The following is a 22,987-nucleotide window of genomic DNA, read 5'->3' on the forward strand; positions in this document are numbered from 1 at the left end:
AGAAAAAAAGGAATTTGTACCTATGACTCTAGAGGTAAAAATGAAAATGTGCAAAAATTATTCAAAAACTAAAATTATTCATATCTTTGTCATTTATTTACCATGACAAATTTTTTAAAACAAAATCATGACCAAGTCTTAAAAGTAACACTTTGATGTGTACAGTTCTTAAAATTTACAAAGCTGGAAGTTCTAGTATAATTATTCCCTATATGAAAAATATGCAAACTGGGACTCAAAGACATTTGGTTATTGAGCTGTCCAAGGTGAACCAAACAGTAGGAGACAGTCTGGATATTTAGTTTAGGTCTAGAAATCCAAAATCTCTATATCTGTTTTGTAGATGCAGACTTTTCCCTTTTTCATTTTCTTTTTGATTTCTTCATTTTCTACTTAATTTTCACTATGATTATTGTTATTATTATTACTTTTTGTTAACTTTCCATGGTGGTCCATTAGTGTAGAAATGAAGGTTGAACACTGCCTTGATCTGTGGGGATATGGTATTCCTGGGCTTGTAGGACTTTCCTATGATTCTAGATATGCTGTTATCTTGAGCTCCTAGTGATGTTCCCAAAGGAAGCAGGACACCCAGTAGATCCAGAGTAATCTCCTCTGGTGACTTACCAAACTTCTTTGTAATGACTATACTATGGAATCACATCAGAAAGTCTAGACTACAAACGGCTTAGGGGCATTTCTCTAAAATCCTTGTAACAGAGTTATTACTTCACTTTCTACATATATTTCCATGTTCCCTATGGCCCTTAGGATTTTCTCTTCTCACTCTGTACCCCTTTCCTGAGGGACTTTATTTTACTCCCAAGGCATCCCTGGCTGTACATACCAGTAATCTGCAAATGTACATCACCAGCCCAGAGCATCCTGCTGAGAGCCAGACCCACACTAAGGGAGCTTCCTTGCCATGGCACAGAAAAGCAGAACCCTGGAAGAGTCCACCAAAATCTCTGAGTTGAGGGGAAAGAGTTGGGATTTCAGAAAGGCTGGAGTTGGCAGCACAGGATACTAGATAGAGAAAAATCCTCACAGAGAAGAATGGAAGATCTTTGGGTCTCCTTGAGTCTTCAGCTGAGTGCTGATCGGCATACAGCTGTGAGGAGCTACCTGTCCCCTGGGAAATACCTGCCTGGAAAGAGCAGGTGGAATAATCACCAACACATACGCAAGGCCAGAAAGAGGTGGTGTTCCATTCAGAGTGTACATGTATCTTGTAATGCATGGGAGGTAGAGTAATTAGAAAGATAGTGTCTGGAAAATAAAACAGAAAACAATTAGCCCTAGACTCATGGCTGCTTTGGTCTCTCCTTAAAGAAAAAAAAATCATAAAAAGCAAGCCTCAAATTCAAGCACGGTGGCCTGTGAACAGCCACTGTACTCCAGCTTGGGCAACATGGTGAGGCCCTGTCTCTAAAAAAAAAAAAGAAAAAAAACAAGTCTGAAAAAAACCCAAATTGTTCACCAGTAACTAGTACTTATACTTAATAAAACTAAATAATATTTTAAAAATATTATAATATCCAGCACAGAATAAAATCAAATCCACAACATCTGGCATCCATAAAATCTACCAGACATGCCAAGAAACATGAAACTGATCCACAGTGAGAAAAACAATTAAGCAATTGAAGTCAACTAAGAAATGACACAGATGATCAAATTAGTAGACACAGTTATTTAAAAAACACTGTAACTTTACTGTAGCTATATTCTATATGTTTGAGAAGCTAAGTATGCTAAAGAGAGATTTTAAAGGATATAGCAAAAGAAACATAGCAAAATTCTAGAAATGATATTAATACACTGAATGGGATTCATAGCAGATTAGGCACAACATGTGGAAAGATTAATGAACTCCATGAAAAGACAAATAAAAAATAGTAGGTTGAACAGAAAATCAGTGACAACACAAGAAACCTAATATATATGTCCTTGCAGCCTCTGAAGGAGAAGAGACAGAAAAAAAAATTTGAAAAATATAATGGCCAAAAAGTGTCAAATTTTGAGAAAGATGTAATAAAGTAATTTTACAATGGTAAAGGGGTAGATTCATCAAGAGGACAGAACAGAACTAAACTTTTATGCACCTGAGAGCTTAAAAATACATAAAGCAAAAGCTAACAGAACCTAAAGAGAAATTTTAAAGTGCTTAACCATTTAGTGACTTTGAAACCCCTTTCTCACTAGTGGATAGAACAAGTAAATAACATATCAATATGTTCACAGAGGAATTAAAAAATACTATCAACTAGCTTCACTGAACAGACATTTATGGAACATTCCACTAAATAGATAGCAGAATTCTTCTATTTAAGAGCATATAGACCATTTACCAAAATGGATCTTATTCTAGGCTTTAAAATAAGTCTCAATCAAGTTAAAAGAATTTTAGTAAGCCAGTAGCTCACGTCTGTAATCCAGCACTTTGGGAGGCCAAGGTAGGTGGATCACTTGAGGCCAGGAGTTTGAGACCAACGTGGCCAACATGGCGAAAACCTATCTCTACTAAAAATACAAATTTAGCTGGGTATAGTGGCACACACCTGAAATACCAACTCCTCGGGAGGCTGAGGCATGAGAATCACTTAAACCTGGGAGACGGAGGTTGCAGTGAGCTGAGATTGCGCTACTGCACTCCAGCCTTGGTGACAGAGCAAGACTCTGTCTCAAAAAAAAAGAAAAAAAAGAGAAAAATGAAAAAAGTAAGGCTTTAAATGATAAATTTATAAGAATGTAAAAAGGAAAAAGAACAAATTAAACTACAATAGGCAAGAGAATAGAAATAATAAAGAGCAGAATTGAAAGAAAGAAAAACCAGAAAACAAAACCATGCATACAAAAATCAGTGAAACTGAAGTCTGATTCTTTCAAGCTGTCAATAGCAATACAGATAAGGGAAAAAAAAGAGAAAAAATTATCTCCATGAGAAACAGTACATCACAGCAGATCCTAAAAATAATAATAAGGGGATGACGTGAACAAATTCACAATAAGAAATTTATCAGTGTAGATAAAGTGAACAAGTTTTTGTAAGATAAAAATTACTAAAGCTCCTTTTCCAGTTACCATGCCATGAGGATCCATGAGCAGCAAAGTTTCTCAGGACACCCTGTATGAGATAGTGCAGAAGGTCCTGCATGGGACCAGTGCAAGTGCCCCATGTTTTTGGAAACTGGAGTTGCAGATCAGTTTGATGAACTACGATCCTCAGAAGGACAAACGCTTCTCGGGCACCGTCAGGTGTAAGTCTACTCCCCACTCAAAGTGTGTGTCCTGGGGGACCAGCAGCACTGTAGCAAGGCCAAGGCTGTGGACATCCCCTACATGGACACCGAGGTGCTGAAAACACTCAACCTGAATAAGAAACTGGTCAAGAAGCTGGCCAAGAAGTAGGATGCCCTTTTGGCCTCAGAGTCATTGATCAAACAATCCCATAAATCCTTAGCCCAGACCCACATAGGGCTGACACGTTCCCTTCCCTGCTGACACACAATGAAAACAAAGTGAATGAGGTGAAGTCCACAATCAAGTTCCAGATGACAGGGGTGCCGTGTCTGGCTGTGGCTGTTGGCCATGGAAATGTTACAGAAAATAAGCTTGTATGTAACGTTCACCTGACTGTCAAATTCCTAGTGTCATTACTCAAGAAAAATTGGCAGAATGTCTAGGCTTTATATATCAAGTGCACCATAGGCAAGCCCCCAGTGCCTGCATTAAGGCACATTCTAATAAGTTCTACCCCCACCAGTCAAAAAAAAATTACTAAAGCTCACTCAAAAAAGATAGCTAACCCAAATACCCTCATATCAATGAAAGAAAATGAGTTTTTAGTTAAAAAGCTTCCCACAGTGAACACTCCAGGTTTAAGTGGCATCATTAGTGAGTTCTACCGAACATTTGAGAGGTAAATAGTGCCAGTTCTACTCAAGATATTCCACAACATGAACATAAAAAAGCTTCCCAATTCATTGCATGAGGTCAGCATTATCCTGATACAAAAAGCATACAGAGACTTAAATATATTTTTTGTCCTACTGTTTTAGGATATACTATTGAAGAATTTATTCAGCAGATCTGTATTTAATGTCTTCTCTGTGCAAAGAGGAATATAGGGTTCTGCAATCATCACAACCCCAACAGGGAACAGAATTGTTCAATTTCCTCTTCAAATTCCTTATAAAAATTGCAAGAGGTCTCTATCTACCTCAGCTTATCTTTAATTGAAAGATGAACATCAGTTACACAGTTTTCTTATTGTCCCATGCCTAACTAAAGTGATCTCAATGGCACTAAAGAATGTGTTTCTTTTAGGAAATTCTCGTTGTTTTTCTCGTTGTTTTTACTGGACCAGTAATGAAAATGATTTCTGCAGCAACCTAGATGATTCATTCCTTTTCAAGTAGTTGCATTTCGATTGGTACAAAAGTAATTGTGGGTTTTGTCATTAAAAGTAATGGTAATAAATTACCATTTATTACCATTGATCATTAACAAATCACCATTTGTAATTGGTAATTTATTGCTGTTACTTTTAGTGGCAAACCCCCACTTGCTTTTTTAGTAATAAATTCAGTGTTGAAGATGCACTAGTTCATTTTCTACCTTCAGTCTCTTTCACTATATTGAGCTCCTTGTGTTCTAGGATCTTGCCTAGATCCATAATGCCTGGCAGACATGTTCAATAAATATTTGTTAAATGAGTGATGAGTAAGTCAATAAATTAAAAAATGGCAAAGGCTAATAAATCAATAATTCTTCTGTTTTACAACTCTGGTCATTTATTTATTTATTTTACTACTTATAAACTTCCATTGATTCCCATAACAGAAACATATTGATTTGCAAAATTAGTCAAGCAAAAAGTTAAACACTCTGAGCCCATATTAGCATACAAAAGAAAATACTATGTGGTTCAGAGGGCATCTTTTTAAAAATAGCAAGACAGAGAATGGAAATTAAGTTTCAATGAACCTCTGCCCTAACTCCTTTCTCCTTCCCCTGTTATCCTCCTTCTTTCAATCTCTCTGTCTCTCTCTGGACCTCCTCCTCCTTCTTTTTTTTTTATTTAATCCCTTCAATAGTTTCCAAATCCACCACTGCTCTTGCTCTCTTTCAAATCTCCCAATGCTCCCTGACACCGAAACCTCCTCTCGATTCAATGTCCAATCCAGAGCAGAGCTTGCATGGGGCTTTCCCTACAGAAGAAACTATCCCTCTGCTCTGATTACAAGGGGCCTACAGAAATACAAATGATGACATCCTGAGGCAAGAGGTAATAAATGAAATCTTATAGAGTGAGCTCACTGGTAGTAGAAAGAAGAAAGGAAGAAGTTAAACATTTTAGTAGATATTTTAAAAGATGTAGAGGACCTTACATCACTGAAGGAATAAAACGTAACCTGTGGCTCCTGAATATTCTTTAATTTACCTTCTCTTCACTATTAATTTTTAAAATTTATCTATTTGTTCTTTCAAAGACTCAGGTAGAAGCCCATCATAAGCCGTGACCACAGCAACAGCTATTTCTATTTACCGGCAGGATGATCTCGAAAAGCTCTGCTTTGTGGAGCCAGGTAGAGTATGAGAATGTCTGAACAAAGCACGACACTGAGCCACAATGTTTTATCCAGTCGCTGTTCATATAGCAGTCACTAACTACAAGGAGAGTGCAGGTTTACCATGGTCACAGAGTGAAAGAAAGCTCTGTGGAGTTGCTGTCAGGCTATTCATACATCTCCCTCTCATTTAGTCATTGATAGCAATTGCTCTTCAATTCTTTGTGCTTAGCTGTACCACAATATATTTATTATTCCCTCAAAAGCAGCACAAACCACCTAAACTCCTAAAACACAAAATAAGTTATGAGACGATCACAGAAGCAGGAAAAGGAAAAGGGGTAAGCATGGTTTACATATGCGTTTTCTCTTTCCTAGGAGAAATGCTTTTTCAGTTCCTCCATTCATCAGAGAGGCTGACATTTTCCTTCATCACCAATGTTTTCTTAGGGCTCTGAAAACAAGACCCCAAAATGACACCCTCAGAAGTAAATATTTTTCTTTAACCTTCACCTGCCCGCCTATCTCTCAATACCATTCTTCCCCAGGGCTAGCCATAGAAACCAGAACGCTAAGAAACCAGAATCTAAACCCAGCCATGAAACCTAAAAATATTATTATAACATTCCCCTCTGCCATTCTGTGTAAAAACTGGCCATAAGGAAATTATGTGGGTCATAAGACCCCTATTCCAGAGACAGCCCTGCCCCACATCCAGAAGGAAGAAATGTTGCACAGAAAGGTCAAGAAAAGTCTAGACAGACAAGCCTTGCTGGATTTCCTTGCTCCATCTATTAGCATTAGGTCTTACCCTTTTTGTCGAATTGTATTTCTACATGCTGTTCATACTTTGTTAAACTTAAGCATAAAAATGGACAATCTACAGCATATCCTTGAATCTTCATTCTGAAGCCTCCTGTGTTGACAAAATTAATAATTTTTATGCCTTTCTCTAATTAATCTGCCTTTTGCGAGTTGATTTTTTTCAGCAGAGCTTCAAGGGTCAAGGGCCTTGGCCCCTATGGTTTTACATATAGGGACAGCAAACACCAGCACCTATTTTCCTGTGGCTCCAGAGTTTATGAAGCCATTTTGCATGCCTGGCTGTCACTCCCTGCTCTCATCTATCCTACCCCTCTCTCTTTGGTCAATATCCCTGAGCTACCTAACCATCCAGCCCGGCCCTACCAAGCACATCCTAGCCTTTCTCTCAGAGTCTGCAGGTAGCGGAAACAGGCTAGAGGTTTGTTTAGGGCTGCATCTGGGCAGAGAATGGTTCTGTTATGCTATTCTGGCATCTATACCTTGGATGCCACTGTGCAGTCAACTGTGCTGCCTGCCTCATTCTAAAGGCCCTCCGTTCCCCTCAGCCATGCCCTAAGAGCTGTGCTATCCAGTTTTCTTTAGAGAGGTCTGAGCAGCACTGCTGGCTCTGCAAGGACATCAAATTGGGATTTCATAACTGCTTGCCTCCCAGAGGAGAGTTTCATTCCTCAACAGTAAATACAGCTTCTTTCAACAAAAGCTTCTGAGAATGGATGCCATGCCACTCAGCCTAAGCAATAAGATTTCATATTCTAGATAGTGACATGACCCAGGTCCCAGTACAACCTCACATGGGAAGGTTGATATCCCCGACATGTACAGCTCCTAAGGGAAAAAGCAGGTAAATAAATAAAACAACAAACTTAACAACACAAAATACAAACAACTCAATTTAAAAATGAGTGAAGGACTTTAATGGACATTTCTCCAAAGTAAATATACAAATGATTAATAAGCACATGAAAAGATGTTCAACATTACTATAGAAAAATGAAAAATCAAAACCACAGTTAGATACTTCACACTCATTAGGAAGACGAGTATCCAAAAAGTGAAAAATAACAAATATTAGTGTGAAAGTGGAGAGATCAGAACCCTACACATTGTTGGTGGGAATGTAAAATGTTGCAACCACTGTAAAAGATAGTGTGGTTTCTCAAAAAATTTAAGATAAGATCACCTTATGATCCAGTGATTCCATTTCTAGGTATACATCAAAAAGAATGGAAAGCAGGCACTCAAACAGAGATCTGTACAACAATGTTCTTAGCAGCATTATTCATAAGAGCCAAAGTGTAGAAACAATACAAATTAGCAGATGAAGGGATCAACAAAAAGTAATATGTACATAGAGCAAAATATTATTCCACCTTAAAAGAGAAAGAAATTCGAACACATTCCACAACAATAAGTGAAACTGAAAACATACTAAGTGAAATAATCCTGACACAAAAGGACAAATGTATGATTTCCACTTACATGAAGTACTTAGAGTAGCCAAATTCAAAGAGACAAAAGTAGAACAGTGATTACCAGGGGCTAGGGAAAAGGGAGGAATGGGGAGCAATTGCTTAATGAGTATAGAATTCCAGGTCTGCAAGATAAAAAGAGTTCTGTGGATGGATGGTGGCAATGATAGCACAACAACATGAATGTACTTAAAACTACTAAACTGTACACTTAAAAATGTTAAAATGGTAAATTTTATGTTATGCGTTATTTTACCACAATAAAAAAACAATTAAAAAAATAACCATCTAGCATTGTGGCTCGCACCTGTAATCCCAGCACTTTGGTAGGCTCAGGCAGGTGGATCGCTTGAGGCCAGGAGTTCAAGACCAGCCTGGCCAACATGGCAAAACTCTTGTCTACAAAAAAACACAAATTAGCCAGGCGTGTTGATGTATGCCTGTAATCCCAGCTGCCCAGGAGGCTGAGACATGAGAATCACTTGAACCTGGCAGGTGGAGGTTGCAGCGAGCAGAGATCACACCACTGTACTCCAGTCTGGGTGAGAAAGCAAGAATCTATCTATTAAAAACAAACAAACAAACAAACAAAAACAGAGAAGAGAAAGGAAAACAACCAACAACTGGAAGGTTTGGACTTCATCAGCTTTTCCTTCCTACGTAGGTCTCTCGCTAAACAATCCAAAGCCTTTCTCTGTGCCCTGGTTCCCTCTCCTCTCATTCCTAGGTCTTTCATACTTCAGAACTTTTCCTCCACATTCCAATAGAGCCAATTTTCGATGGTATTTCTGCTCATCCTGCCTAGGAAGCAACTAGCTAAACATATCTGTCCAGCAGTGGGAGACGTGGACTAACTAGCCTTCCACTCAACTTAAACGTAACAGGGACTTTGTTTGCCGTTCTGTGTATGGTGTGCCCTGAGGTCACCCACATTTAGAGACTTGCATTCCCAGGTGAAATCTGTGTTCTTACCTATAATCTACTCAGCTGTCCTTCGGATGGCTCCCATGCTAGAGCACACCTGGGCCTTGGCCGCCCACTCCTTACCCTCTTAGTGTATTCTTCTCTGCATGTACCTGGTTTCACCCCACCTAACGTCAAAGGTTTGTGCAAACAAAGCCATGTGTATAAGTTTGGGAATGGGGGCACCACCAGCCATTGTTAACATGTTAGATGCCAAGGAAAACGGCAAAACTGTGTTCCAAGAAACACGACAATATGCAAATCTTCACCTGAACCTTGAGCACAACAGCATCCAGAAAAAGTTTTATGGACATACGATCAACAGTAGTTACAGCAGAGCGCTTTTCATTGCTTTGTTTTTGTTTACTACTTACACAAAAAGCAAACAAACAAAAAACCTTTTTGAGTTTTACACTGTCTTACCTCAAGCAGAAACACATACAGTTTTACTTTTTTTTTTTTTGCAGTGGCTATTTCTTTTTCTGACAGGTTGACCTCTTTCATCAGTTATATTAATTCCCCTGCGTTCAGGGAGAGTATACGTCCCAATCCACTTTTTACTGTCCTCCCAACATATTTATGCAAAAAGTTACGTTCAGAGGTTGAGACACTTTACTTATTGCCCCAAGCATCTGCTTTCATCCTAAGGCCCAATTTACGTCTTGCAGTTCCAGCCTTTCATCAGTTTTCAACAAAACCCACACAAATGGATCCACACTCACATAATAATGGATATTAATAAATTTATACAACATACTTCATTTATTATCTGAGGCTATTGCTTCCTGGCCTTTGGCTAAGAACAAGTGTGTTATCTATGGCTTTCATGAGGACACTTTAGAATACCAGGGCATTTCAGGGTTCTATGACAAACCAATGGGATGACATTTCTAGGCAAAATGTGAAAGAGCTAACACTTAAGGCAATTCTTCACTTTTCATAATATGGTCAGAGTGAAATTATAATATGTAGGTTAGATAACACATGAGACAACTACAAAATTTCCCACTTACAATGGGAGGCTCCTGGGAGTAACATGTGCTTTTTTCTGCCTTTGGACTATTTCAGTGGAAAGGTTATTCCTTTCAACGACACTGTGCAGTTATTGTCTTACTTTATGGCACAACAAGGCGTTCCAAGCACATCTCACACTGTCTCTGCTGCAACCCTAGAATCAGTCTTCCCTCTAAGGATTCCTGTGTTTTCTTCAATGGACAATATTATTTAGACACCAAGATAGAAGTACTAAGAATGCTCAATGTTACTGGGGGTATTGCTTCTCCCAGACCCTCTCGAAGCACAAAGCTAGGAAATAAACGCACACACACATGTATTTATTTACTTTGACATCTATCTATATATACATGAATAACCATGAGTTCCAGACAGCCTACATAATAGAAGAAAATGTTTGTTATCTAGCCATCTGACTAAGGTCTAATATCCAGTCTACAAGAAACTTAAATTTACAAGAAAAAAAACTCCATTAAAAAGTGGGCAAAGGACATGAACAGACACTTCTCAAAAGACATTCATGCAGCCAACAAACATGAAAAAAAGCTCAACATCACTGATCATTAGAGAAATGCAAATCAAAACTACAATGAGATATCATCTTATGTTAGAATGATGATTATTAAAAAGTCAAGAAACAACAGATGCTGGTGAGGTTGCATGGAAAAAGGAACACTTTTACACTGTTGGTGAGAATATAAATTAGTTCAACCATTGTGGAAGACAGTGTGACAATTCCTCAAAGATCTAGAACCAGAAATACCATTTGACCCAGCAATCCTATTACTGGGTATATACTCAAAGGAGCATAAATCACTCTTACAAAGATACGTGCATGCAAATGTTCACTACAGCACTATTCACAATAGCAAAGACATGGTATCAACCCAAATGCCCATCAATGATAGACTGGATAAAGAAAATGTAGTACATATACCCCATGGAACACTTTATATGGACTGCATATAAACATGCAGTCATAAAAAGGAATGAGATCAAGTCCTTTGCAAGAACATGGATGGAACTGGAAGCCACTGTCCTTGGCAAACTAACTCAGGAAAAGAAAACCAAACACCACATGTTCTTACTCATAAATGGGAGCTGAACGATGAGAACACATGGACACAGGGAGGGAAACAACATACACTGAGGCCTGTAGGTGGTGGGTGGTGGGGGGTGGAGGGAGAGGGAAGGAGACAGGAAGAATAGCTAATGGATGCTCAGCTTAATGCTCAGGTGATGGTTGATCTGTGCAGCAAACCATCATGGCACATATTTACCTATGTAACAAACCTGTAGGTCCTGCACGTGTAGCCTGGAACTTAAAATAAAACTCGAAGAACTTAAAAATCATGGGTTCCCACCATCTCAAATTCCAATTCCCATCCAGAGTTCATTTTTCACTTCCCCTTTTCATTTTTGTAAAAATTCCCTTCACTGATAGTAGGAAGCCTGGCTCCCAGTCTATTTAATATTTGTATACTTTCCCTATATATAACCAATCTTTCAACCCTGCCAGGCTATTGCGTCCCTCAAACAGCTTTCCCACTTAGCTCCAAACCCACTGGTGCCTCCAACAAATGTTAGGGAAAGAAAACAGGAAGGGTGCTGAAACTTTTCAGATCTATTGCTCTGGCTGCTGCCGGAGAATAGGCTGTAAGAGGAGAAGCATGGAATCCAGAAGAACAGTTAGGAGTCCAGTTGTTCACCAGTGCCAGCAAGAGACAAAGGACTTAAGAGAGAAAGGTAAGTGAGGGAATCCAAAATGTGTCTTGGAATTAGAACTGGAGAGGTAGCTGACACACGGGCTGTTTGGTGTGTATATGAGGGAAAGGAGGGATGGTGGATGGGTTTGACTCAGGCAACTGATAGCAGAGACTTTGACGCAAACAAAAACAAAAACAAGACACTGAGCATAGAAGAGGTTTGGACCGAGATGAAAGTTATCAAGGGTTGTGTTTTGGAATTTTTAAGTGAGATTAATATTAACGGGCCATGCCAAGTAAGTGGGTGAAGACTGACATCATCGGCAGCATTAATCATGGCATTTAACACTGTGGGGCTAAAAGAGATCATCAAGGGAAAGAATGGAGATGGAAATGAAAAGTGAGCCTGAGGCCAAGCCCTACAGCACTGTGTCATGGAGAGGCAGGCGAGAGGAGGATGAGCCAAGAACAAAGGCAGGAGAGGCTGTGAGGTGGGAGTGGCATCAGGTGAGAGTGGTGGCCTGAGAACGGACAGTGTTTCAAGCAGGAGGGAACATTTAACTCAGCCCCAGGTTGCTAAGCTGTCAAGTCAAGAAAGAGAAGTGCCTAATAGACTTGGCTTCAAGGAGATTGTAGAAAGAGCTTGATAAATGCATGTTTACTGGTGTGGTAAGGATGGTTGGAGGAACACTGAAAAATAAATAGAAAATGTCTTTCTGGCAATGGGGGGAACTAGTTATCAGGAGAAATCTTTCTGATTGAAAACATCTAAAACAGCTAATAAGATATTTATTACATTAGTATTTTATATTAAAAACAGGCATAAAGCCTCCTTAGGAAAATAAGAGCTTTAATTATACATGTTTCATCAAAATAAATATTGATGGTTATTAATTATATTCAAAAAGGTTTTACATCTCTTCTGTTAAATGTCTTCAAGGACTGATATGTTCTTAGCAAAATATTTGCAGGTGTAAAACTCATTTCTCTTAGGTTGAAAGTGATAGCTTTCAGGACAGAATTAGCTTCTTCACTGAATTCTGATCTGCAGTAGAAACAAATGTCAGCTGTCTACCAAATGTGGATCCAGCACATCATTCTCCTGCACTCCCCTTTTTGCTCACGCTTAGCAGCTGCTGAAACGGAATCAGCGATTCTATCTCAGTTCCATGAGTACCACGTTTTTAGCTTGAATTTTTTCCATCTCTCATTAGTAAGCTCATGTTTTAAAATTTATTTTTCCTTTTATAATTATTTTTAATTGACACAATCAATGTACATATTTATGGGATACAGTGTGATATTTTGACACGTATACAAAGTTTAATGACGAGATCTCAAATTTTTTCCTTTATTAATTCAATTTATATTTAACTTGCAAGACTTTCATACATTTAAGATGTTTCTCTATGCCCTCATTTTTATGTTAAAACCCCTTTTCTCCTTTTCTTGTTTTCCCATTTACTTTTTTTTCCTTTCTTTTCCTTTTTTTTGGCGGGGGGGGCAGGGTTTCTGCTTGGACCATGCTTGATTTTTAGAAATATCTTTCTCCCTTATTTTCTGTTAAGTTTTTTCTTTTCTTTGCAGTACCAGAAGCTTCTGCCTAAGCTTTTGTCTAATTTTATCTTAAAATGAAAGCTGGCTGTGTCAATTTTTATAAATACAAAATGTGCAGACTACTTTCCTCTTAGTCCAAGCATTTTGGGCATCCTTAGAAGGGCAAAATCTCGTCAAGACTAGAAAAATCAAGATCCTTTCATTTGAAGACGGGGCTGCATTCAGGCTTTGCATAATCTTAAGCATATGACACAAAAATCTTTCGCCTTTCCAACACAGTTCTGCCTGCCAGAGCCACGGACTGGCAGGGCTTTGGAAAAGACCCACTGCATTTTCCTGAGGTTTCTTCTGTGTACTGTTTTTGTTTGCTTGTTTGTTAAAATACAAGGAAATTTGTATATGTACTTCCTGGAAAGTAAAAATCCAAGCACTAGGCTTTCACTGTCATATCAAGCTGTCTGGCCACAGGGGCGCAACACAAAACCACTTGCATTGCTAGTGGAATCCACCGCAAAACCCAATTGACTTTGGCAATGGCTATTTCCTGAGCCCTGCATCTGCAGACCTTAAGATTCCACTTTGCTACTTGCAGAATTTGTGTCTGCATTTCTTATCATCTTTACAATCTTCTCAGGATGACCAGGGTCTTTCCACAATATTCCAACCAGTTCCAGCGACTGATCGATAACTGGATGATTTTCCTGGCTCTGAGTTTGAAGAAAACACACCATTAAATTACATTCTCTTCTGTACATACTGGGTAATAAAGGAGAAAGAAACCACAGGTGGCTGGGGGTTTCCACGTGTTGCTGGCTACAGCTACTTCTCCTCACAGGGATCCAGACTGGATCCCAGCTTTTCCACTTCCTGAGTCCTGAGTGGCTGGCGAAAGATTTATTCTCTCTGCTTTGGCAAAACTTTTAGAATAGTATTTATATCACATCATTTCATGTCCAAAAATTTCTGCTTCATCCAACAGCAGAACATTAAAGAATTGTATCTACTGGCTAAATCCAATTCCTTGGTCTTCCTTTGGGATATGCCCTCCGAGTGAATTAACATTGCCACAATGATGCTTCCTCTTATTCATTTACACTCAACACGGTCTCTAGGATTTCTGCCTCTGATACAAATCATCTAAGCTCACTGTAGCAAGCGTTTTGTGAAATGTGATAGGATCTCATTTGTTTGGATGGCCAGTTCTCTTGGTGTGATGATTTGCTTACCACCTATTTCTCCTTAACATCTTTTTTCTTTTTAAAATAATTTCTAGGATGGAAATAAAAAAATGTGAATTACCTTTTGATGAAGGAGTACTCTCTGGAAACCTCCCTTGAAGGTACACCTTCACTAAAAGAGACAACACATGCAAAACATTGTTCACATGGGATTCTTGCTAGTAGCAAAATATTGGGAAATAAATATTGATCAGTAGGACAAGTGACTAATTCTGAGTCTGAGGAAGGAAAAGTTCCAGGTGAGCCTGAGATATATTTTTGTGCCAAAAATCAAGGAAGCTATCAACAACCACTGGAACATGTCAAGAGGATCCAAGAATCAGCTTAAAGAAGTTCTCACCGACCAAATTCAGGACACTTTGAGTAGCAAAAAGAATACTTAATAACTACAAGTCACTATAAAACACTGAATAAAATCAAAATCTAAAGTCCAGTGATAATCAAAAAACAAAGGAAAGAAAAGAAAAATGAAAATTTTCATTACTAGGTATCATTAGTACACCAATTCCTTATTCTGAACATCAAAAACTAAAGGGGAAAAAGTAAGCATTTACCCTAACTTTTCAGGAGAAATTGCGCTTATTCCCAGATGATGAGGGAAAGCTTTTTAAAATAAATGTAGAAGAAATGCTAGAATCAGAAAATGATGGCCAACAAGATATTTGCATGGTGCCAAATATTACTGTATTAGTTTGCTAAAGCTGCTGTAGTGAAATACCATCCACTGAGTGGCTGAAGTAACAGAAATATGGTGTCTCCTGGTTCTGGAATGCAGAAGTTCAAGGATCAAGGCGTTGACCAGGTGCTTCCTCCTGAGACCTCTGAGGGAGAGATCCATTCCAGGCCTCTCTCCTTGGCTTGCAGGTAGCCATCTTCTCCCTGTGTCTCTTTGCCTCCCAGGCTGGAGTACAGTGGCACCATCTCAGCTCACTGCAACCTCCGCCTCCCGGGTTCAGGTGATTCTCATGTCTCAGCCTTCCAAGCAGCTAGGATTACAGGTGCCCACCACCACATCTGGCTAATTTTTGTATTTTTAGTAGAGATGGTGTTTCACCATTTTGGCCAGACTGGTCTCAAAGATACAAATTATTAAAGCTCCTTCTTAGGGTAATCTGTCCAGAGGAGGAGAGATTGTTGTCAACTGAAAAACTCTCAGCATGATGGTACTTAAGTCAGAGTTAGGCAGAGAGAAACAAGGAGAAATATACTGAAAACATATTTGTTCCCTTGTTGTATGCTTGACTTTCTTTTTTAACTCTCAAACAGTTCTTAGATTCAACCTTTACATCTTTATTCTAGTGGTGAATAAAAGGATATAATTTTAAAACACTCCATGAGCAAAACCCTGAAAAGTACCATTTCTTCGATGCTGAGGTTGAAGTGACCTTGGTATAATTGTTTATTTCAATTACAGAAAGTTTGAAAATAATGATGTGTGCACAGCCGAGGGCTAAAGCAACAAAATAAAATATCTGATTCCACGTTGGTACTGCCACAGTAAAAACATGAAGTTCTTGCATTTCAATATGTGGTTTGGCATGAAATCAGTCTCCCATCAGACCCACTAAAAGTATGCCTGACTTAGCCTGCAGGAAGATTATGTTCTCCCTAACAAGAGACAATCTCAATTCTTCATGTTAAGGACCCTGAGAAATGACAAGGAAACATGATAGGACCTAAAATGACAAGCAAAGAGGGAAGTGAAAGCTTTTATGGCAGTCAAACGTTGTGGCTCTGGTTGCAGTCTTTCTGTCTGTAGTATTTGGGTCAAGATCTACAGAGGAGGGTCTGAAGCAATGGCTTTTTCTGCAGTTTAGTATGGGAGTTCATTGCAATAGGGTGATCAATATTTCAGTATAACTATAATGCAGCAAAGTCATATAAACAGGAAAAGAAAAGAACAAATGGAAATTTTTTCCAAGAAAACCGGATTTTGAAAAATAAGGATATTTAAAACATACAACAGTTGAGAGAATGACAAAAGAAAAGTATTATTTTGACAGAGCATTTCATTTAGTTTATAGGAAGAGAGGGAGACTTCAAGAAGTTAATTGTCGAAAGGTTTGCATTCTTTTAATTGCAGAAGTAAAGGTATAGTCAATATCAAAACCAATTTGACCAAAGAAAAGTTTCCACAGGGTTTCCCAGTACCCATTCTGTATTGATTGTCCTAGAAATAGAATATCCACCTTATGAAAAGGAAAATAGAGTGCAAAGAAAGAAAACAGTAATCAGATGCCAGGGCACACATGATATACTCAGCTCTGTCTTGGGCAATGTTTTGGGGAGCAGTGAGGGAGGAACCTGTCTGGCTGTCTAACAGTTGTGCCATGCACCAGAACATACAAAAGGCAGAGATTTCTCAAAGAACTTAAAAGAGAACCACCATTTGACCCAGCAATCCTATTACTGGTTATACACACAAAGAAAAATAAATTGTTCTACCAAAAAGATACATACACTCATATGTTCATTGCAGCACTATTCACAATAGTAAAGGCATGGAATCAATATAGATGCCCATCAACAGTGGATTGGATAAATATGGTACATACAGAACATAGAATACTATGCAGCCATGAGAAAGAACAAAGTCATGTCCTCTGCAGAAACACGGATGCAGCTGGAAGCCATTATCCTAAGTGAATTAGCACTGGAACAAAAAACCAAATACTGCATGTTCTCACCTACAAGTGGGAGCCAAGAATTGGGTACATATGGATGTAAAGATGGCAACAACAGACATTGGAGACTACTAGAAAGAGGAGGGAGAGAGAGGGCAAGGGTTGAAAAACTACTTATGGAGTACTATGTTCACTACCTGGGGGATGGGATCACTAGTACCCTAAACCTCAGTGTTATGCTATATACCCTGGTAACCAACCTGCACATGTACCCCCTGAATCTAAAATAAAGTTAAAATCACCGGGGGAGAGAAGGCGAATGTGAGCCTTCAAGTGCGTGACAGATTCCTGACAGTGCCGACTGCGGCTGCTCCTGCTGACCTGGGTTAAAAGTACCATTGAGCCAAAGCTCTGTCTGCAGTGAGAGTCCCATCTCCCACCTTGTCCACGGCAGCACTGCTCCTCAGAGGAAGAACCTGTCTGGATGGGACAAGGCTGACGGGATGGCCTCTCTATCAGTGCCTCATGGGTGCCAGGCACTCAGGGAAGCCTGCTACTTCAATGGCTCTCCTGACCTGACCCTCTCTTCATAGGGCTGGAAGCCTTCAGTGGGTGGAAGGTAGGGCAGGAAGGCAGGGATAAAATAAGAAGACACCTTGGGAGTTTTGGTAATTAGGAATTCTGTCAGGAAAATTTGAAAACATGAGCATTTGGTACATTTTGCTTCCATTAACTTCACTAGATTTGGGGATTACAATGAATAAATTAAACACGTGTACAAAGTAAGCAATAAAAGTATTTTTAGGCCAGGCATGGTGGCTCATGCCTGTAATCCCAGCACTTCGGGAGGCAGAGAAGGGTGGATCACCTGAGGTGAGGAGTTTCAGACCAGCCTGGCCAACATGGGGAAATCCCATCTCTACTAAAATACAAAAATTAGCTGGGTATGGTGGTGCATGCCTGTAATCCCAGCTACTCAGAAGGCTGAGGCAGGAGAATCACTTGAACACAGGAGGCGGAGGTTGCAGTGAGCCAAGAGCCAAGATCACGCCACTGCATTCCAGTATGGACAAGAGGAAGACTTCATCTCAACAACAAAAAAGAAAAGAAAAGAAGTATTTTTAAATAGACCTATTCCTAAAATATTTAAAAATCTAAAATATGTTTTTACATTTATAGAAATCGAACTGCATTTTTAAAGTTTTTCTTCATAGGCAGCAAGAGCTTTCATTATGTTCAACTTGGGGCTTAGGTACTATGCCTTCCTTCCTCCCTTCCCCTGTGAAGAACTCATTTGTTTTCTGCCTGTTCTTTCCTGCTTGAAAAACGAATCCCATTGCTTCTTGCATGAGTACCTGCTAAGTACAGTTTGGCTGTGGATAACAGGGAGATTTATAATGAACTTCATCATAGGAATAGCTACTTTATGTTTTTCTAGGGAATCATTAGAGAATTAGGAAACAAGATGAAGGAGATAAATCCAAGAATCAACAAAAATACGGACAAATAGAAACTTGACCACAAGTAAATCATATGTACTAACTACCGGAGATACCGCAAGGTTTAGAAGGCAAGAAAGAGAGAGGCAGTACTGAAACTCCAGAGTGAGAGATAAGAGAGATGACCGTGGCTAATGAGAACACAGAACGTGAAGAGATGCAACCTTGAGCCGTCGAAAAAGGAGATTAAATATATTCACACAGGCCGGGCGAGGTGGCTTGGCCTGTAATCTCAGCACTTTGGGAGGCCAAGACAGGCCGATCACGAGATCAGGAGTTCGAGACCAGCCTGGCCAATATGGTGAAACCCTGTCCCTACTAAACATACAAAAATTAGCTAGGCGTGGTGGTGTGCACCTGTAGTCCCAGCTACTTGGGACGCTGAGGCAGAAGAATCGCTTGAACTCGGGAGGCAGAGGTTGCAATGAGCCAAGATCATGCCACCGCACTCCAACCTGGGCAACAGAGAGAGACTCATATAATACATCTCCAAACAGTAAGCAAAGTAGACTGACTGAGTGAACAAAGAGCTTTTAAAATAAACATATAGCACAACAATTTTAATCGGTGAGAAAAAATAGTCGGACACTGGATGGTCAATAATGGAAATGTCTACAAAGAATAATGTTTATAAAAGAAATGCCCTCCTGACTTCACTTTGCCCTCCAGCTATCATCTCATTTCTTTCTTTTCCTTCACAGTAACTACTTCAAAATATTTTTCTGCATTCCCTGTCTCCAGTTCCCACTGTTCCACGGAAGGACTGTCAAGGTAATCAACAACCTCTGTGCTGCTGACTCAGCCGGTTCCCACTGCTCCACAGAAGGACTGTCAAGGGCGTTAAGGTCATCAACAACCTCTGTGCTGCTGACTCAGCCAGTTCCCACTGCTCCACAGAAGGACTGTCAAGGGCGTCAAGGTCATCAACAACCTCTGTGCTGCTGACTCAGCTCTCAGTCCTCGCCTGACCTGACCTATCAACAGCATCACTTCTCCCACTTTGAAAATGTGTCTTTAGTTAGCTTGGAAGCCAGAATGCTCTCTATTTTCTTTCTGACTCACTGGTCCCTCTTTTTCAGTCTCTTTTATTAGTTTCCATTCTGTTTCACATAGTGACACGTTGGAGTGCCCCAAGAATCAGCCTTTGGACCACTTCTTTTGCCTAGGTCTACCAATTGTTTCATCTAATGTCGTTACTTTAAATATCATTGAACGCTGACAATTTTAACATTTTTATCTCTACATGGACCTTGTTGGACCCTTCCTCCAAAACTCTAGACTCACATAGCCAAATGGATATCTACTAGGCACCTCGAGCTTTACATGACTGTTCCTCTGTAGACCTGATGGTTGACAGCAACTCCATACTTCCGCTGCTTGAATCAGCCTTGACTTCTCTTTTTCTTTCCTCATATTTTCTGGTCAAGTCCCAACTGCTGTAACTTCGAAATACACTCAGTATTCGACCACTTTTTATTATCTCCATTGCTATCACCCTAGTCCCAATCACCATCATTAGAGAAGAAATATAAAGCAGCAGGCTATAGAACCTGCTGATAGAATAAAAAACTAAGAAAAGCAACATCCATAAGGCTCAATGCATGCAAACCATCTATGATATGTTCTCTGTTTCAATAGGGATAAGAGAAGAACAGAGATCTGCTAATAGGCAGAACCAAGGCTTAGGAGGTAGAATGTCTTTCCACAGCCATGTACTCCTTTACTCTCTACCTAGTTCCTTTAAGACTACTCTACATCTCTATTCTATTCTAATATCATCTCCTGTGGGAATTCTTCCTTGACCTTCTTAGAATATCTTTTTCTTTTCTTTTCTTTTTTTTTTTTTTTTTGGTAGCCTCGACATCTCTCAGAGTTCCTAGAATAGAGCAGGAATATATACGAATATTTACTCTAAAGGGAATAAACACACTGGAAAGTGCAAGTTAGCCAGTGCTTCAGAGACTCACTTCAATCACTCTAGAGGCTTGAGAATCTGTTCATCATGATCACTCAGCCCATGGCAAGCAAAAATGTGCCTTATCCTCTTCCACAAAACCTTCATAACCACCTCCAGCATAGGCTGATGTCTTTCTCCACAATTCTCTTTACACAATTTGGCTACTGTTTATGGAGTTGCTTGTATTCTAATCATAGATACCATGGTTTAGTGGAATAAAAAAAAAAACATAGACTTGGGAGTTTTGACTTTAAGGTTTAAATTCTTATTATATTAGCTTTGCAATCTTGAAGTTAGTCACTTAACTCTAAGACCTATTGTTCTTACCAGTACACTGAGGAGAATAATACCTAGCTCTCAAAATTACTATCAGAAGAAAATATGCAAAAGTCTTTTGCAAACTTCCAGCGTTGCACAAATGCTAGTCATGAAAACATCAGACTTGAGAGATCTCCAAATTGTTGCAGACATGGCATATCACAGAAAGATCAGGTGAAAGCCACTGACATCTCTATACAGTCGTAGGATATAATTTTAAGGATTGAAGTTGTCCAAATTCTAACAGGAGACCTAGGGAGGCAGTGAGCACCCTCTCTAACAGTAATCAAGCCAAGGAAGATGACATCATTGAAGGAAGCTGTGAAAAAGGCCACATGGGTTGAACAAGAAGTGAAGTGACCACACTCCAGTCTCCTCCCAGTTGTAAGTTTCTGTGGGCATTTTCTTTTCTCACATAGCTAACCCTTTGCTCAATAATTTGCAAGATGAAAAAACAAGTGTGTGCACGCTATTTATTTGCATTCCTCACATGCTCAGTGCTGTATTCTACACATAGTAGGGGCTCATACACATTGGCTAATTGACTGGGAAAAGCTGTAATAAGCGTCATTGTACCAGAGGTTTTCTCAGCACGAGTAGAGAGAATTTATATGAAAACAAATAACGAAATCTCATGCATTCAACATAAACATGATCAAATCCAATTTATGCTTGAAAAAGCTGTTGGCACTCACTTTTCTATGTCTTGGGAATGCTTCCAAGTAAATGCATTCTGGACAAAAGCACACGGCACAATTAAGAAAATGCCGAATATATAAAATTAAGCAAGCCTATTCATTCTTTCCTAGGAGTAGCTGCACTGCTTCTAGAGAATAAAGTCATATTTTGTCTCAAAACACATTTTGATCATCATAAAACAGAAAGGATTCTTCTTGATTAGTTTTAACTGTGCCTCTGGGCCTTTGGAGGGAGAGAAACAGAGGCTAGATATAAAAAAATAAAAAGAAGAATTGATTATATCAGGGGTCCCCAACCCCTGGGCAGCAGACTAGTAGGGTACCAATGGCCTATTAGGAACTGGGCCACACAGAAAGAGGTGAGTGGCGGCCAGCGAGCATCACCGCCTGAGCTCCGTCTCCTCTCAGATCAGGAGCTGCATTAGATTCTCACAGGAGCACAAACCCTGTTGTGAACTGTGCATGCAAAGTATCTAGGCTGCGTGCTCCTTATGAGAATCTAATTGGTCTGAAGTGGAACAGTTTCATCCCAAAATCATCCCCTTCCCTCCCACCCCTGCCCCCCATTTAGTGGGAAAATTGTTTTCCACAAAACCAGCCTCTGGTTCCAAAGAGCTTGGGGATTGCTGGATTATGCAGTTTATTCAGTCTATACTGGATACCCCACTACTCAGGCTTAAGGATGGCCAAAATGAAGAAACTCATGGTACCTCCCTCTGATAAAAACCAAGTTTTTCAAAAGGCCTCAATTATGGAAAGAGTAAATGCATCGTCCCTAATCTCAGGGACCCCACGCACTAGATAAGGAGATTAAAATTCACTTATTGATCAAGTACCTACTAAACACTGAGTCAATTTTGCATTTACACACAAAAGCCGTATGTCATCCCCTAAATTGAAAACTATCTCACTACTATTTTCCAGATAAGGAGCTTGAAGTTAGAGAGGGAGTGTCCCAGCATGGGCCTGAATCCAAGGTTCTCTGATTCCAAGTCCTGGGATCTTTTCTCACCACCAGCCTGCCCTTCCAGCCCCCTGAGAACCTCCTGCCAATTACATGTCCATGTGCATAAGCTTTTTCTGCATGTGGAACAAAACGTGGACATAGCCGAAGCATGAACCTTGAGAGAACATACATCATGAAACAGAAAGAATTCCTGGAGTTTAGAAGCCACAGAGTATGAGTAGAATGAAAGAACCAGTCCTGTAGCTTTAAGTATCATCCACATGCCAATAGTGGCTAAGTTTTTATTTCTGGCCCTGGCCCCTCCTCTGAGCCCTGGACTGTTCTGTTCTACTGCCCACTGAACATCAGCACTCCAACGACTAGTAAGCATCTCAAACACACGGGCAAAGCACCATCCTTGAGACTTCCCCGAAATCTGTGCCTCCTCCCGATGTCTCCATCCCAGTTCATGGTGCCACCATTCCTCCTGCCAGAGCCCCAAACCTGGGTGTGATCTTTGATTCTTCTCTGTCTCTTCTACTCACATCAGTTCCATCATTGGTCCTCAACAGCAGTACCTCCAAAACGTATTCCAGAAGT

At 39.8% G+C, this 22,987-nt stretch overlaps 1 protein-coding gene and 1 pseudogene across 2 annotated transcripts in view; one reads left to right on the top strand and one right to left on the bottom strand.

The window, feature by feature from the left end:
- The window catches only part of PLD5 (phospholipase D family member 5), a 307,787-nt gene that overhangs the window by 235,488 nt on the left and 49,312 nt on the right, over nt 1–22,987 (bottom strand). The window lies entirely within an intron of this gene.
- LOC135277411 (large ribosomal subunit protein uL1-like) lies at nt 3,101–3,926 on the top strand (annotated as a pseudogene).

Source organism: Aotus nancymaae, unplaced genomic scaffold, assembly GCF_030222135.1.
Source record: "Aotus nancymaae isolate 86718 unplaced genomic scaffold, 86718_ANA_hifiasm-v0.15.2.pri h1tg000032l_0, whole genome shotgun sequence".
NCBI classification, from domain to species: Eukaryota; Metazoa; Chordata; class Mammalia; order Primates; family Aotidae; genus Aotus; species Aotus nancymaae.